The sequence below is a fragment of the Apium graveolens genome, chromosome 10, assembly GCF_009905375.1.
Source record: "Apium graveolens cultivar Ventura chromosome 10, ASM990537v1, whole genome shotgun sequence".
NCBI classification, from domain to species: domain Eukaryota; kingdom Viridiplantae; phylum Streptophyta; class Magnoliopsida; order Apiales; family Apiaceae; genus Apium; species Apium graveolens.
Window position 1 is genome coordinate 124470166 of NC_133656.1, and position 15633 is coordinate 124485798.

The window sequence follows — 15633 nt, forward strand, 5'->3', positions numbered from 1 at the left end:
GAGTTGCAATATCCAATGAATTTGGAAAGGAGAAAACCTTGGCATAAACCTGATATCTTGCTGATCAGGCAAAGATACCAATAAGTAACCTTTTCTACTAGTAGATGGACGAATTCCCCACTGGTCATCACCCTGGCCGCAATAGGACCTTATGCTGGACTGCCACTCAGCCACTTACGCATTTGATGGACTCCCACTGAGCCACTTACACTTTCATGGACGCCCACTGAGCCCATGTTGCTTATGCCGACTCAAATAGATGAACTTACTTCCCGAACGATGGGCAAGTAATCAAGATGTTTTCTCAAAACAGCAACCTCGTTGCGAATGTAAAATACACCACTGAGCCGGATCCCTCAAGTTTTGAACGAGTATTTAAATCCCCTTTAAAAGGAAGATCTTAAATATAAAAATGAGTTTTGGGATCCGCTCTAACTTTTAAAAATCATTTTGAAAACTCGAAAACACTTTAAAGAGTGTTTGGAGTAATGCTGATTTAATGAAATAAATCAGTCCCAATATATTAGAAAATATCTGAATATTATTTTTTAAATAATATTCCCTAAAAGAATAATCTTTATAAAAATAATTGAAGTAGAAGTTTTAAAACTTATACTTGAAATGAGTATTAAATAACCAAAGATATACTTATACGAAAGTACTATCTTTATTTGAATAATCAAAGATAAGTTTGATTATCGACACCTTATTCTTTAATAAAATAAAGAACATATCTCAGCAAATAATCGGAGTCATAGATCCTCAAATGAATATTCAAATAATATTCATTAAATAATATAAACCGAGTCATAAGCCCTCGAATGAATATTCAAATAATATTCAATAAATAATATAAAAGAGTCATAAGCCCTCGAATGAATATTCAAATAATATTCAAATAATAAAATAAAAGGAGTCATAAGTCCTCGAATGAATATTCAAAATAATATTCATTTAATAAAATAAAGAAGTCATAAGCCCTCGAATGAATATTCAATATAATATTCATTTAATAAAATAAAGAAGTCATAAGCCCTCGAATGAATATTCGTAATAATATTCATTAAATAAAATAAAGGAGTCATAAGCCCTCGAATGAATATTCGTAATAATATTCATTAAATAAAATAAAGTTATCGAATAAACCTTATTCGATTAATAGTTTTAAAAACTATATCAATATATATATAAATATATATTATACTCGGGAGCCTCGCCTCCCGGTTTTAGAAAAAGTTCACCTTTTGATCCCCTATACTAAGGGTATACGCAAATACCGCTTATCTCTAGCATAGGTATTATGCAATGAATAAGCATTTGAACCAACAGATATATAAATCAAGAATACGAAACAGGCATGCATATATACCATATCACATGCTACAATATATCGCAAGAATTTGCTAATAACAAATATGCATTTATCACAAGATCATGCATATACACATATACATCACAACAACAGTATAACGGGTAGAAAACTTGCCTGAGCGACTGGGGGTTACAAATGGATCGGGACGAGTCTGGTAACCTATAAACAATATATAAGTTGGAATTAAACCGAAGTCACTTGTAAATCTATACTTTAACCAAATTAGACTCTAACGCTCGCTTTGCGCTTACTGATTCTCTTAAGTCGCTCGAGTACCCTCGGCTCCACCATTTTTAATAAATTAACCATTACGAGTTTTAAGGCGATTCCTTCGCGAGTGTCTTACCAATTTCCTATTACACTTTACATAAATGTTTCATACTCCAATTAGTCATTTAAGGTCTTTAACCTATGTTTTAAAGTAAGGCGAGGGGTAATGTTTCATTCGCGAAATGTCGATACTTAAAACGGCCGTTTCTCCTAAACCGTACATCGGAATCAAACGAACCACATATCAAAACGAAGCTCGTAACATGAACTATCTAAACATGGCAATGGTCAAAACCTAGCAGGGAGTTCTCGGGTCCTAATGTTATGAACAAAAGCAGTCTAAAGTAAATCGGACATTACGACGGCTATGTTTACGCGATTTCCAAATTTTTTACCATTCCAAATTATATCAATCCAACTACCAATCAACAACAACTCAAGATACACATCAATGCTACTGATTTCAGTCATAATAAGCTCAAGGATCTCAATCCAATCATATATTATAACATCTCCAAATTCAACTAAACTACTTAACAATTAAGCTCGAATCATGCTTATCATTCAAATTACTACTCATCCATTCAAACCATCTCCAAACTTCAATATTCAAACTTATTACTAAACGGTGTGAAGATTTATACCTTTCTTGGAGGGTGGAAAGTTACTAGAAAGCCTTATGGAGCCTCCTACAAGCTTGATCTTTCCAAAGAAATCAAGAACACAAAGTTAGGCTTTGAAGTTTCTAAAAGTCCGATTTAAAGAACTGTAAAAACGAGGGTTTTACCATGCTTATTTGGAAGAGACTTGTGAACAAGAGTTGTAGGCCATCTCAATACCTTTCCAACGAGCTATATAACACAACATTTGAATGAGTATTGAAGGAGATATGGCAGTTTGAAGTTGCTGGGTTTGTTGTAGCCGAGAGCTTTCTTCTTGAAATGGGAAAGTCAACTTTCAATTTGTATTTGTGTTATGATATTTGTTGGTTGGTTGCTTCCTTTTGTCTTGGAATTAAATTAAATTTTTACCATGGTGAAAAATGTGTGGCTCACAATCAACCAACCAATCCTTCCCACTTGTCATGCTTAGGTCATCAAGCTTAGGTCATCTTGTTACACTTGTCTTCTTCTTGTTGGTTTGATGACATCATCATCCCTAACCTCCTTGATTAACTCCTAATTGCTTGCCTAATGACCACTGATCTGTTATACGGTTCGCTTAACTTTCGTTCTCGTTTATCGTTTGAGGAATCATATCCGGGATCTTATCACTTGGGTTCCCCTAAACCTTCCTCAATATTTTATATTCCTTTTTATGATCCCCTCTTAAAATCCTTGAATTCAAATCCTATTTATCTTGTTACCTTATACTCACTTCTTTCTGTATCTGGTGGATTTCCGGGAAAAATCAAAGTGTTCGGAATTGGATTCTGACGATCTTTACATACACTTATATACCATATAGAGTACTAATAAAATCTCAGAATATCAATAACAGAACCCCTACATAGTGTGGCATGAAAAGTTTTCTTATTCAGCATAATCAGCAAAATCACTATTCATAAGGGTTTCAAAAATTCCAAAAATTGGGGTTATTACAGTTAGTATGGTCCGAGGTGGCCAGGCCGGCTCGCATCACCTGATCTTGGATGAATGGGCTGCAGGCCCACTGCATGAAGGCATGGCATACGATAAATGGACACCGCGTGCTGGGCTCATGGGCTCGCATCTAGTGAATAAGATAATTTAATATTCTTTAAATCGCGGGGTTAAATCACATGAAAGGGTCATGCGAGTTGGAAAAAACTAATGATGAATTGGCATAACATCAGACAAGGGAGAGACCGGATGGCTCACCTCTCCGTTTTTTTGAGTAATTCTTTTTGATGAGAGCCGAGATGACCAGGTCGGCTCGCATCTTGCAAATTCTAGCTGCATCATGGATAATGACTCACAGACGGTTGAGTTATTCATAAATTTTGGGGCCAACACACTGTTGAGTGGCATTTATGACACTTTATAATGCTCTATTAAGCTTTGAATTGATGCGTTTGTACTCAAGTTGTTAAGTGTTTTAACGTGTTTTCTAGTGTTTTTGCATTTTAGGCAATATCTAGGTAATTAGGTGAATTAGCATTGTTTTGGTGCTAATTTGGTGTCAAGGTGGTGTTGGAATAAAAGCTCGTGGAAAGCCGACTCGAAGCAGCAAAGAAAATCAGAAATCTGAAGTTTTTTCCAGAGGTCCGGCGTGCCCGCGCTGGTCAAGCGCATGACCGAGCCAGGATGTCAGAAAGGCAGCGCGCCCGCGCTGTGATAGCGCGCGGCCGCACCGGTGCGGATTCAAAGAATCCTGATTCTATTGTAATTACAATTGGAGGACTTCTGGATTGCATGGGGTTGCTATAAATATTCAAATAAAGGACGTTTTCAAGAGAGAGACGTACCAGAGCGCAAGGAGAGCCGTAAGAAGACCATTTTAGAATGGATTCAACGAAGACGAAGAAGATCTTGTTTTTATTTGTGAATCTTTGTTCTAAGTTGTAACTTGGATGCTAGTTTTCTTACTTGTGAACCTTACTCTTGTTTCGTACTTGGTTTTGTTTATTCGTTATAAAGACTACGTTTATAATACCATGCTTTTATCGGAACCCACGTTGATGATGAGTCTGATTATGGGCTAATCGTTATCGTGGGGTTCTAACGGATTTATTTATGGATTTCTTTAGTTAATTTGTTTCAATACCTTAGTGTGTGGTGATTGTATGGTAACCTAGTATTGCTTGTGCATATTCGTCTTATGAGCATCACGAACTTATAAGATAGTGTGTTAATCTTTAATGAAGTGACAGTGAATTTAAGGATTTAGAACTTGCCATGCTAGCATAGGTTCATGTATTTGTCATGCATGATTCGTTATGTATTTGTCATGCATGATTCGTAGGTAATTTTAACCATCTTACTTGCCCTATGTAATCAAGATAGATAACTTGTGCTTAAAATATTATGTTGTCAAATTCTATAAACATATAGGGTCTCAATATAATTGGTGTCTATTCAGCTTCTTTCTTTTTTGTGGATGTTTGATAGTATGTTATTCGTGTAATGAAAGTTGGCGTTTAGCAGTTCCGTGTTATCTGATTAGTGTCATCACCATTGCATGTTAAGGTTGAGAACAATAAGGCTATTGAATGAAGTATTTAATGAAGTTGGAATCCCATGTTTGTCATATATATTATTTCAATCATTCTTATTCTCTTAGTTATAATTGTTATTTTAATTCTTAGTTATAAACAACCTCAATTTGTTATCGTCTTAGTATTGAATAATAACCATACATTGTTGCTTAAATGCATAAATTTATTAGTCAAGCAAGCCAGTCTCTGTGGGAACGAACTAGAAAAGATTCTATATTACTTGCGAACGCGTATACTTGCGTGTATTATTAGCGCGTGTTTAGCGACTAACAAGTTTTTGGCACCGCTGTTTGGGACTGCAGTGTTAATTTTTAGTTTATGTATTTTCCAACAGTGGTCGTTAAAGTTCATTGCCTCAGACATTGTTACTATCTGTTTCCTTGTCTTATTTCGGGCACTCTAGCGAGGGTGTATGCATACGCGTTCGCGTACTCGTAAGAGAACACTGGATAAACCTGATAAAGAAGTTGTGGTGGTTCGAAAAGAAGTTTTTGAAGAAGAAAAGAAGGTAGAAGAAGAAGAGAAAGTCAAAGAACTAGTTTTAGTAGTGATGTGAGATCAAGCAAAAAATCCTAAGGCTTTGATGGACTATTCTCAGCCTAAGATCAATGACATTCAGTCAAGCATCATCAGGCCAGCCATCAGGGCTAACACTTTTGAGATCAAATCGAGCACGATTCAAATGATACAGAACTCGGTTCAGTTTGGGGGTTCTCCTACTGAAGACCCCAACATGCACATCAGGGATTTCATCGAGATCTGCGACACGTTCAAGTTCAATGATGTAACTGAAGATGCTATACCGACAGGGTCTATCACCACTTGGGAAGATCTTGCTCAAAAGTTTCTCACTAAATTCTTCCCTATGGAGAAGACTGCTGCAATCAGGAATGCTCTTACTCAGTTTGCTCAGCAAACTGGAGAATCTCTGTATGAGGCTTGTGATCGATATAAGGAGATGCTAAGGAAGTTCTCACACCATGGCATGCATGATTGGATGATTATTAACTGTTCTATAATGGATTAGGTGCTACTTCTAGACCCATGCTCGATACAGCATCATGAGGAGCCTTGTGGGCTAAGAGCTACGATGAAGCTTATGAATTGATTGAACTGATGGCTGCTAATGAAAACTAGAATCCTTCTCAGAGACTGACTCGGGGAAAAGTAACAGGAATTCTGGAGTTGGATGCAGCAACTGCTATAGCTGCCCAACTTAAGGCTTTGACGATGAAGGTCAATACTTTGGCTAATCATGGGGTTAATCAAATCGCTAACGTCTGTAAGCTTTGTGATGGTGCCCATGAGACTGATCAGTGCGCAATTTCTAGTAAATCAGCTCAGTTCGTGAGCAATTTTCAGCGTTCGCAACAACCTGTGCCATCCACTTATCATCCCAATAACCAAAATCATCCTAATTTCAGTTAGAGCAACGGTCAGAATGCGGTTCAACAGCCTTATCAACAGTATTCAGCTAAGCAGTACAACCCTCCTGGTTTTCAGCAACCGCAATATGCACCAAGACAACAACTTCAGCTGCAACAAGCTAATGAAAAATCTGAATTAGAGGAGTTGAAGCTTATGTGCAAGAGTCAAGCTATTTCTATCAAGACCTTGGAAAATCAAATTGGGCAAATTACCAATGCCTTGATAAATCGTCAGCCTGGTACACTGTCCTAGTGACACTGAAGTGCCAGGAAGGAAGGAAGCTAAGGAGCAGGTAAAGGCAATTACTTTGAGGTCTGGAAAGGTTACGAATCTCGAACAAACTCAAGTGTTGATTGAAGAAGCTGGGGCTAAGAAAGAAGTAGAGCAGCAGGAAGTAGAAGTGGAACCAAGGAAGACTACTGTTGAGCACACTCCTCCTGAAGGTAATACAGGGGATAAACAAATCTATCCTCCACCGTCTTTTCCTAAGTGGTTGCAGAAGAAAAAGCTGGACAAACAATTTGAGAAGTTTCTGGAGGTATTCAAGAAACTTCATATCAACATACCTTTTGCTGAGGCTCTTGAGCAGATGCCTAGTTACGGAAAGTTTATGAAAGGTATTCTTTCTCGGAAAGTGAAGATAGATGATTTAGAGACAGTCGCTCTCACGGAGGAATGCAGTGTTGTGCTGCAACAAAAGTCACCTCCGAAGCTTAAAGATCCAGGAAGTTTCACTATTCCGTGTACTATTGAAAAAGTGTGTTTTGACAAATGCTTATGTGACTTGGGAGCTAGCATCAATCTGGTGCCTTTATCAATCTTCAAGCAGTCGGACTTACCTGATCCAAAACCAACTTATATGACTTTGCAATTGGCCGACCGTTTTATTACATATTCGCGAGGTATTCTGGAGGATGTATTGGTCAAGGTTGATAAACTCATCTTCCCTGCTGATTTCGTCATTCTTGATTCGAGGAGGATAAGAAGATTCCCATAATTTTGGGAAGACCTTTCTTGGCGACTGCCGAACCTTGATAGATGTACAGAAGGGTGAGCTCGTAATGCGAGTGTTGGATCAGGATGTAACTTTTAATATGTTCAATGCTATAAAATTTCCTACGGAAAATGAGGAGTGCTTAAAGGTGGAGTTGGTCGATTCTGTGGTTAGTTCAGAACTTGATCAATTGCTAAGGTCTGATGTCTTAGAAAAAGCCTTATTGGGGAAAAGCCTTATTGGGACATTCAGATAGTGAAGATGATGAAGGTGACGAACAATTACAATATTTGAATGCTTCTCCCTAGAAGAGGAAGATTGATATGTCTTTTGAATATCTTAGAATGGAGGAATTGAACAAAGCTCATAAACGCCTCAAGCCATCCATTGAGGAAGCTCCCACTCTTAAGCTTAAGCCTTTACCTGAGCATTTGAGGTTTGCGTTTTTAGGTGATGCATCTATTTTTCCTGTTTTATTGCATCTGACCTTTCAGGTAGTGACGAGGAAAAGCACCCGAGGCTTCTAAGAGAGTTCAAATTGGCAATTGGTTGGACTATAACAGATATCAAGGAAATCATCCCTTCTTATTGAATGCATAAAATTCTGCTAGAGGAAGGTAGCAAGCCTACAGTTGAGTAGCAAAGAAGACTTAATCCGATCATGAAGGAAGCAGTGAAGAAAGAAATTCTTAAGTGGCTAGATGAATGGATCATCTATCCTATTTCTGACAGTTCATGGGTAATCCCGGTTCAATGTGTGCCAAAGAAAGGTGGAATTACTGTGGTAGCAAATGAGAAGAATAAACTTATTCCTACAAGAACAGTCACGGGGTGGAGAGTTTGCATGGACTACAGAAAGTTGAACAAGGCCACTAGGAAGGATCACTTCCCTTTTCCCTTCATTGACCAGATGCTTGATAGATTGGCTGGTCAAGAGTACTACTGTCTTCTTGATGGCTATTCTGGTTACAATCAGATTTGTATCGCTCCAGAAGATCAGGAGAAGACTACCTTCACTTGTCCATTTGGTACTTTCGCCTTCAGATGAGTTTTTTTGGTCTGTGTGGTGCACCAATCATATTTCAGAGATGTATGATGGCCATTTTTTCTAATATGATTGGCTAGACTGTGTAGGTGTTCATGGACGACTTCTCTGTATTTGGCAATTCTTTTAATGAATGCTTGCAAAATCTTGGACACGTTCTCAAGAGGTGTGTTGAGACCAATTTGGTTCTCAATTGGGAGAAATGTCACTTTATGGTGCGACAGGGCATTATTCTTGGGCACAAAGTTTCTAGTAAAGGTCTTGAGGTGGACAAAGCCAAGGTGGGGGTTATTGGAAATCTTCCTCCTCCTATTTCTGTTAAGGGAATTCGCAGTTTTCTTGGTCATGCGGGTTTATATAGGTGTTTCATCAAAGACTTCTCTAAGATTTCTAAGCCATTGTGCAGTTTTCTAGAGCAAGACGTCCCTTTCAAGTTTGATGACGAGTGCCTTGCAGCTTTCGAAACATTGAAGAAGAGTTTAATCACGACACATGTCATAACTGCACCCGATTGGTCTGTACCTTCTGAGCTGATGTGCGATGCAAGTGACTATGCAGTTGGAACAGTTCTTGGGCAGAGGAAGAACAACATATTTCATGTGGTCTACTACGCTAGCAAGACCCTAAATGGTGCTCAACTGAATTATACTACTACGGAGAAAGAACTTTTAGCTATTGTCTATGGTTTTGAGAAATTTCGATCTTATCTACTTGGGACTAAGGTGACAGCTTTCACTGATCACACTGCAATTCGTTATCTCGTCTCAAAGAAGGACTCAAAGCCTAGATTGATTATATAGGTTCTTTTGCTTCAAGAATTTGAACTAGAGATCAAGGACAGAAAGGGGACTGAAAATCAAGTCGTTGATCATCTCTCGCGTTTAAAGAACCCTAATGCTACTTCATTGGATAAGACATTGATAAATGAGTCTTTTCCCGACGAGCAGCTGTTTGGAGTGCAAGAAGAAGAACCGTGGTTTGCAGACACTGTGAACTACCTTGTGAGTAATATCATGCCTCCTGACTTATCTTATGCTCAAAGGAAGAAGTTTCTCCATGAAGTGAAGTGGTATATGTGGGATGAGACGTTTCTTTTTCAACAAGGAGCTGACCAAATCATCATTAGATGTATTCCTTATAGCGAAACAGGGGGGATCTTGTGAGATTGCCACTCAACGGCTTATGGAGGACATTATGGCGGAGAAAAGACAGCAGCTCGTATTCTGCAAGCAGGTTTTTTTTGGCCAACCTTGTTTAAAGATGCTCACCAGTTCGTTTTGAAATGTGATCGATGTCAACATGTGGGTAATATGTCTAAGAGGGATGAGATGCCTCTTAATATGCTTCTCGAGGTTGAGGTCTTCGATGTTTGGGAAATTAACTTCATGGGGCCATTTATCTCATCCTGTAACAATCAGTATATCTTGTTGGCGGTTGATTATGTGTCGAAATGGGTTGAAGTTAAGGCATTGCCAACGAACGATGCGAAAGTGGTGCTTAATTTTCTTCATAAGCAGATATTCACAAGATTTGGAACTCCAAGAGTCATAATCAGTGATGAGGGGTCGCATTTCTGTAACCGCAAGTTCACTACTATGATGCAAAGGTATAATGCGAATCATCGCATTGCTACGGCTTATCATCCTCAAACAAATGGTCAAGCCGAGGTATCTAATAGAGAGATCAAGCGCATTTTAGAGAAAATTGTGTGTCCATCGAGGAAGGATTGGTCTTTGAAACTTGATGAAGCAGTTTGGGCGTATCGAACAACATATAAGACTCCATTGGGAATATCGCCATTCAGTTGGTTTATGGTAAGGGGTATCATTTGCCTGTGGAGCTCGAGCATAAGGCATATTGGGCTTTGAAGAAATTGAATCTTGACTTGGATTCAGCTGGAAAGAAGAGGATGCTTCAATTAAATGAACTCGACGAGTTTCAACTTCAAGCTTATGAGAACCACAAAATGTATAAGGAGAAAGTCAAGAGGTGGCACGACCGGGGTCTAGTGCTCAAATCATTTATGTCGGGGCAACAATTTCTGTTGTTCAACTCTCGTCTCCATCTTTTTCCTGACAAATTGAAGTCAAGATGGTCAGGGCCCTTCATAATCAAAACTGTGTTTACGCATGGAGTGGTGGAAATTTTTGAGAATGATCCGGGCCAAACATTCAAGGTAAATGGTCAGAGGTTGAAGCATTACTATGGTGACATGGCAAACCGCGAGGTGGTTAGTGCCGTTTTATTGTCCGTTTGAGCTCGAGATCTACGTCAAGCTAACGACGTAAAACAAGCGCTTCTTGGGAGGCAACCCAAGTTTGTTGTACATTAGTAAGTAGAGGAAGCAAGAAGAAAAGGGAAAATCACATAAAAATCAAAAAAACAAAAAAAATTCAGGACTGACTACAGAAGCCTGGCGCGCCCGCGCTGTCCTAGTGCGCGGCCGCGCTGAAACCACAGAAACACGGCGCACCCGCACTGTTCCAGCGCGCGGCCGCGCCGGTTTGGCAGAAGTAGCGCATGCCCATGTTGTCCTAGCGCACGACCGTGCCGAGGTCCCGACTCAGGAAAAAATAAAAGGCAGTTTTAAGGGAGAAATCGGGATTTTTGCTACAAAATCAATTTCCCAACCGAATTTTACTCCCCCACATCCCAAATTTCCATCTCTAAATCAAACTCATTACTCTCATTATTCCCATAATCAAATCCAACTTCTATTCCATATATAATTCTATTTTCACCACCTATATATACATACACCTCATACACAAACTTCTTCACCACTTCACAAATTCTCAAACACAAATTCTCTCTCAAACACAACTCTTATTCTCTCTACTCAATTCCAATGGCACCCAAGAGACAAAGAACACAAGTAAGCAGCAGCACTACTGATTCTTCAAGTGTGGGTGGTGTAAGGTCGAGGTTCTCTACTCCCGAGGCTGAAGCGGAGTATACGAGGCTTCTCTCGAAGCCGATCATCAAGGAGCGAGGTTTTCTGCCATCAGGGAAGGATGGTAAGTTATTGGAAATGATTCTGGAGATGGGCTGGGTTCCTTTTTGTGAGGCACCCACTGCTGTGCCCATGAGTGTTGTTCACGAGTTCTATGCGAACGCGAAGGCTGAGAAGAATGGCTTCATGGTGGTTCGAGGGAGGACGGTGAAATACAGTGCAGAGGCTATCAGGACGGTGATTTAGCAGCCCGCGAGGAAGGTCGGGCAAGACACGTGGAATGATAAGACTCCAGAGGACTTCGATCTGGATCTTATTATCGCTACGCTGTGCTAGCCCGACACTCACTGGAAGATCAAGAGGGGTACGACCGAGTATTCTACGTTCCCGGCTTCCAGCATAAACAGGTTTTCCCGTGCATGGAACGCGTTTATTTGTGCTAACATCATGCCACCTTCGCATGTGCATGAGATTACTGTGGAGCGTGCACGGCTGTTATGGGGCATTCTTCAGGGCGATTATGTGGATTTAGGGATGGTAATTTATGAGGGTATCCTGAAGTTCTTGAGGGGGAGTACCACGGGGTCTATTTCGTATGCGTCCGTTGTGACGAAGCTGTGCGTGACAGTTGATGTTCATTGGCCCGCCCATGAGCAGTTGCAAATCCCGAGTACTCCTATTGATAACACTACTTTGGCTAAGATGCAAGAATGGGATGGAGGCAAGCCCGATCTGAAGGGGCTTGGTTATACTTTTGACCACCTACCTGGTGGGAGGCCAGCTGCTGGGGCTACTCAGGCGAGCATGACTGCATGGAGATCTCAGCTAGAGATGAAGCAGGGCCATCACAGCAGGCACATGAGGAGGATGAAGGAGCTGGTATGGGAGCTGGCATGAGCATGATGCAGTACAGGCATCTGGCTAGGAGGATGGATGCGATGCATGACATCCACAATAGGTTTGCACGTGATCTCACCTAGGCATTGGGGACAACTTTTCGAGCCACCGGTGTTGACATCCAGTGGCCAGTTTTTGGTGAGGATTCCATGTATCCACCTCCGGACACACCTGACACTCCACCCGTTGAGGGTGAGGAGCCTGATTCTGATTAGGTATGCCTGAATTCCTTACTATTACATTCACTGAGGACAGTGAATATTTTAAGTTTGGGGGTAGTAATTGAAGGAATATGTTTTGTGTGAGTCACATATAGTTTACATATTCATGATAGTTTAGTTCATATAGTGCATATTTTACCATGTAGTTTTTTTATTTATTATTTTTGGTAGTTTTATATTAGTTTGTTCATATAGTTCATGCATTTGCATTATAACATGACCCCTTAGATGATTTTTCCAGTTAATTTGTGATATCGATGCTAGTGTAGTGATGTCGTATTTAGTGATGTTAAGTCTTGTCGAATTAATTTGCATGTTAGAGACAATTATATTTCACTAAGTCTTATAGGTTGCTAGAGTGATAGATCATGATCATGGGTTGTTTGTTTGTCGAGGTTTAATCGCTTATTTATATTTAGAATTTTAAGATATTCTCTTAATAATAAAATAGCATGGATTTTTAGAAATTGAAGAAAAATTGGATTTATTGCTAGTTGTTGTGGCTAGATGTCAAATGGCTAGTAGTCGGCTCATATTTATATGAGTAGTCTAGGGTTGAACGAGATGGAGCGAAACACACTCGTTCAGAAAATTGGAAAAAAAAGAAGAAAAAAGAATAAGTGTTATGTATAATTAATCACGAGTGGGCTCCTTAGTACTCAAGTTATTAAGTTCTTAGGGGACTTTGTGCCTAGTGACCTCAGGCTTTTATAGTCTGGGATCCGCTAACCTAACGCTCGCTACATGGGTACTATTGTATAAGTCTTTTGTGGACCTCACTCATTGCACGATCAAATAAACATATGTGTGTTGTTTTGTTTGAATAAAAGCATGAATCCATATAAAACTCCAATATAAGAATTGAAGTGTTATAAGTTATTTTGAGTCTAGCTTTTTATTTTATTTATAACCTTGCGATTGCCTTGTTGAGTAGTGAGTCATGATTATTGATCTAGTTGCGATAGTATATCTGTAAGCATTTGCACACACGCACGTCTTTAATTTGTAAATTGATTTGTATGATTTGATTGATCTTTATGCGAGTAACTGCATTTGTTGAGATGTTTCTTGTTGATTGGTTTAGTTATTCTATTGGGATCGTTGCATTCAAATTAGTTGCAATCATGTATTTTTATTTCTTGTTCTTTGAGTCTGTTTATGCTTGAGGACAAGCATCGATTCAAGTTTGGGGGTATATTGAGCGGCATTTATGACACTTTATAATGCTCTATTAAGCTTTGTATTGATGCATTTGTACTCAAGTTGTTAAGTATTTTAACGTGTTTTCTAGTATTTTTGCATTTCAAGCATTATCTAGGTAATCAGGTCAATTAGCATTATTTTGGTGCTAATTTGGTGTCAAGGTGGTGTTGGAATAAAAGCTCGTGGAAAGCCGACTCGAAGCAGCAAAAAAAATCAGAAATCTGAAGTTTTTTCCAATGGTCAGGCGCGCCCGCGCTGGTCAGGCGCGCCCGCGCTGGTCAAGCCCGCCCGCGCTGGTGAAGCGCGCGGCCGCGCCAGGATGTCCGAAAGGCAGCGCGCGCGCTGTAATAGCGTGCGCCCGCGCCGGTGCGGATTCAAAGAATCCTGATTTTATTATAATTACAATTGGAGGGCTTCTGGATTGCATGGGGCTTCTATATATATTCAAATAAAGGACGTTTTCAAGTGAAAGACGTACCAGAACGCAAGGAGAGCCGTAAGAAGACCGTTTTAGCACGGATTCAACGAAGACGAAGAAAATCTTGTTTTTACTTGTGAATCTTTGTTCTAAGTTGTAACTTGGATGCTAGTTTTCTTACTTGTGAACCTTACTATTGTTTTGTACTTGGTTTTGTTTATTCGTTATAAAGACTACGTTAATTATACCATGCTTTCATCGGAACCCACGTTGATGATGAGTCTGATTATGGGCTAATCGTTATCGTGGGGTTCTAACGGATTTATTTATAGATTTCTTTAGTTAATTTGTTTCGATGCCTTAGTGTGTTGTGATTGTATGATAACCTAGTATTGGTTGTGCGTATTCGTCTTATGAGCGTCGCGAACTTATAAGATAGTGTGTTAATCTTTAATGAAGCGACAATGAATTTAAGGATTTAGAACTTGCCATGCTAGCATAGGTTCATGTATTTGTCATGCATGATTCGTAGGTAATTTAAACATCTTACTTGCCCTATGTAATTAAGATAGATAACTTGTGCTTAAACCGTTATGTTGTCAAATTCTATAGACATATAGGGTCTCAATATAATTGGAGTCTATTCAGCTTCTATCTCTTTTGTGGATGTTTGATAGTATGTTATTCATGCAACGAAAATTGGCGTTTAGCAGTTCCGTGTTATCTGATTAGTGTCATCACCATTGCATGCTAAGGTTGAGAACAATAAGGCTATTGAATGAAGTATTTAATGAAGTTAGAATCCCATGTTTGTCATATATATTAATTCAATCATTCTTATTCTCTTAGTTATAATTGTTAGTTTAATTCTTAGTTATAAACAACCTCAATTTGTTATCGTCTTAGCATTGAATAATAACCATACATTGTTACTTAAGTGCATAAATTAATTAGTTAACCAAGCCAGTCTCTGTGGGAACGAACTAGAAAAGATTCTATATTACTTGCGAACGCGTATACTTACGTGTATTATTAGCGCGTGTTTAGCGGCTAACACACGTTCCTATAATCATGGGAATAAATGCGGAGATGCCGCGAGATTGTAGGAGCCGTGTGTGGTCGGTCGGGATTTGCGTGACTAATTGGCTGAAGGCCTCATTTGGAAATGGGCTTGGGCTGCATGGGTCAAAAAACCTAACCTTAGCCATGTAACTTGTTCCCCAAGAACTACGTGAGGATTGATCCCTATAAATAGGGTACGTAGGCACTTGTATGAGATATGAGTGGACACTTGTCGTAGAATAAAGAAAAGCCTATTATTTCTTGAGGAGTCATCATACAAGTTCATACACCACCACGAATAACCTTTCTCCGCCATTAAACACCACCCTAGATGTCTATTCCAGCCAATAACCTCCAAAACAAAACCCGTAAATCAAATACGATATACAACTTTACAACTTAAAATGCAATTATGCTTTTTTTATAAAGTTAATTTTGGGGTTAATTTCGATGCTTCGGTTACGATTTTCTTAAAAAAAATCCAGCTGAAACAATGCAACTTCATAATCAATCAAATGCAACTCACACTTTTCAAATTAAACCAATTTTACAAGCAACGAGCAATTTCCATAAC

The 15633-nt window shown here is 39.2% G+C and overlaps 1 non-coding gene across 1 annotated transcript; it reads right to left on the reverse strand.

Annotated features, from left to right (window-relative positions):
* Window positions 1-5718: 5718 nt before the first annotated feature.
* LOC141694876 (small nucleolar RNA R71) lies at window positions 5719-5825 on the reverse strand. Its single transcript, XR_012564157.1, has one exon. It is a non-coding gene; the product is annotated as a small nucleolar RNA R71 (small nucleolar RNA).
* Between the last annotated feature and the right edge of the window lie 9808 nt (window positions 5826-15633).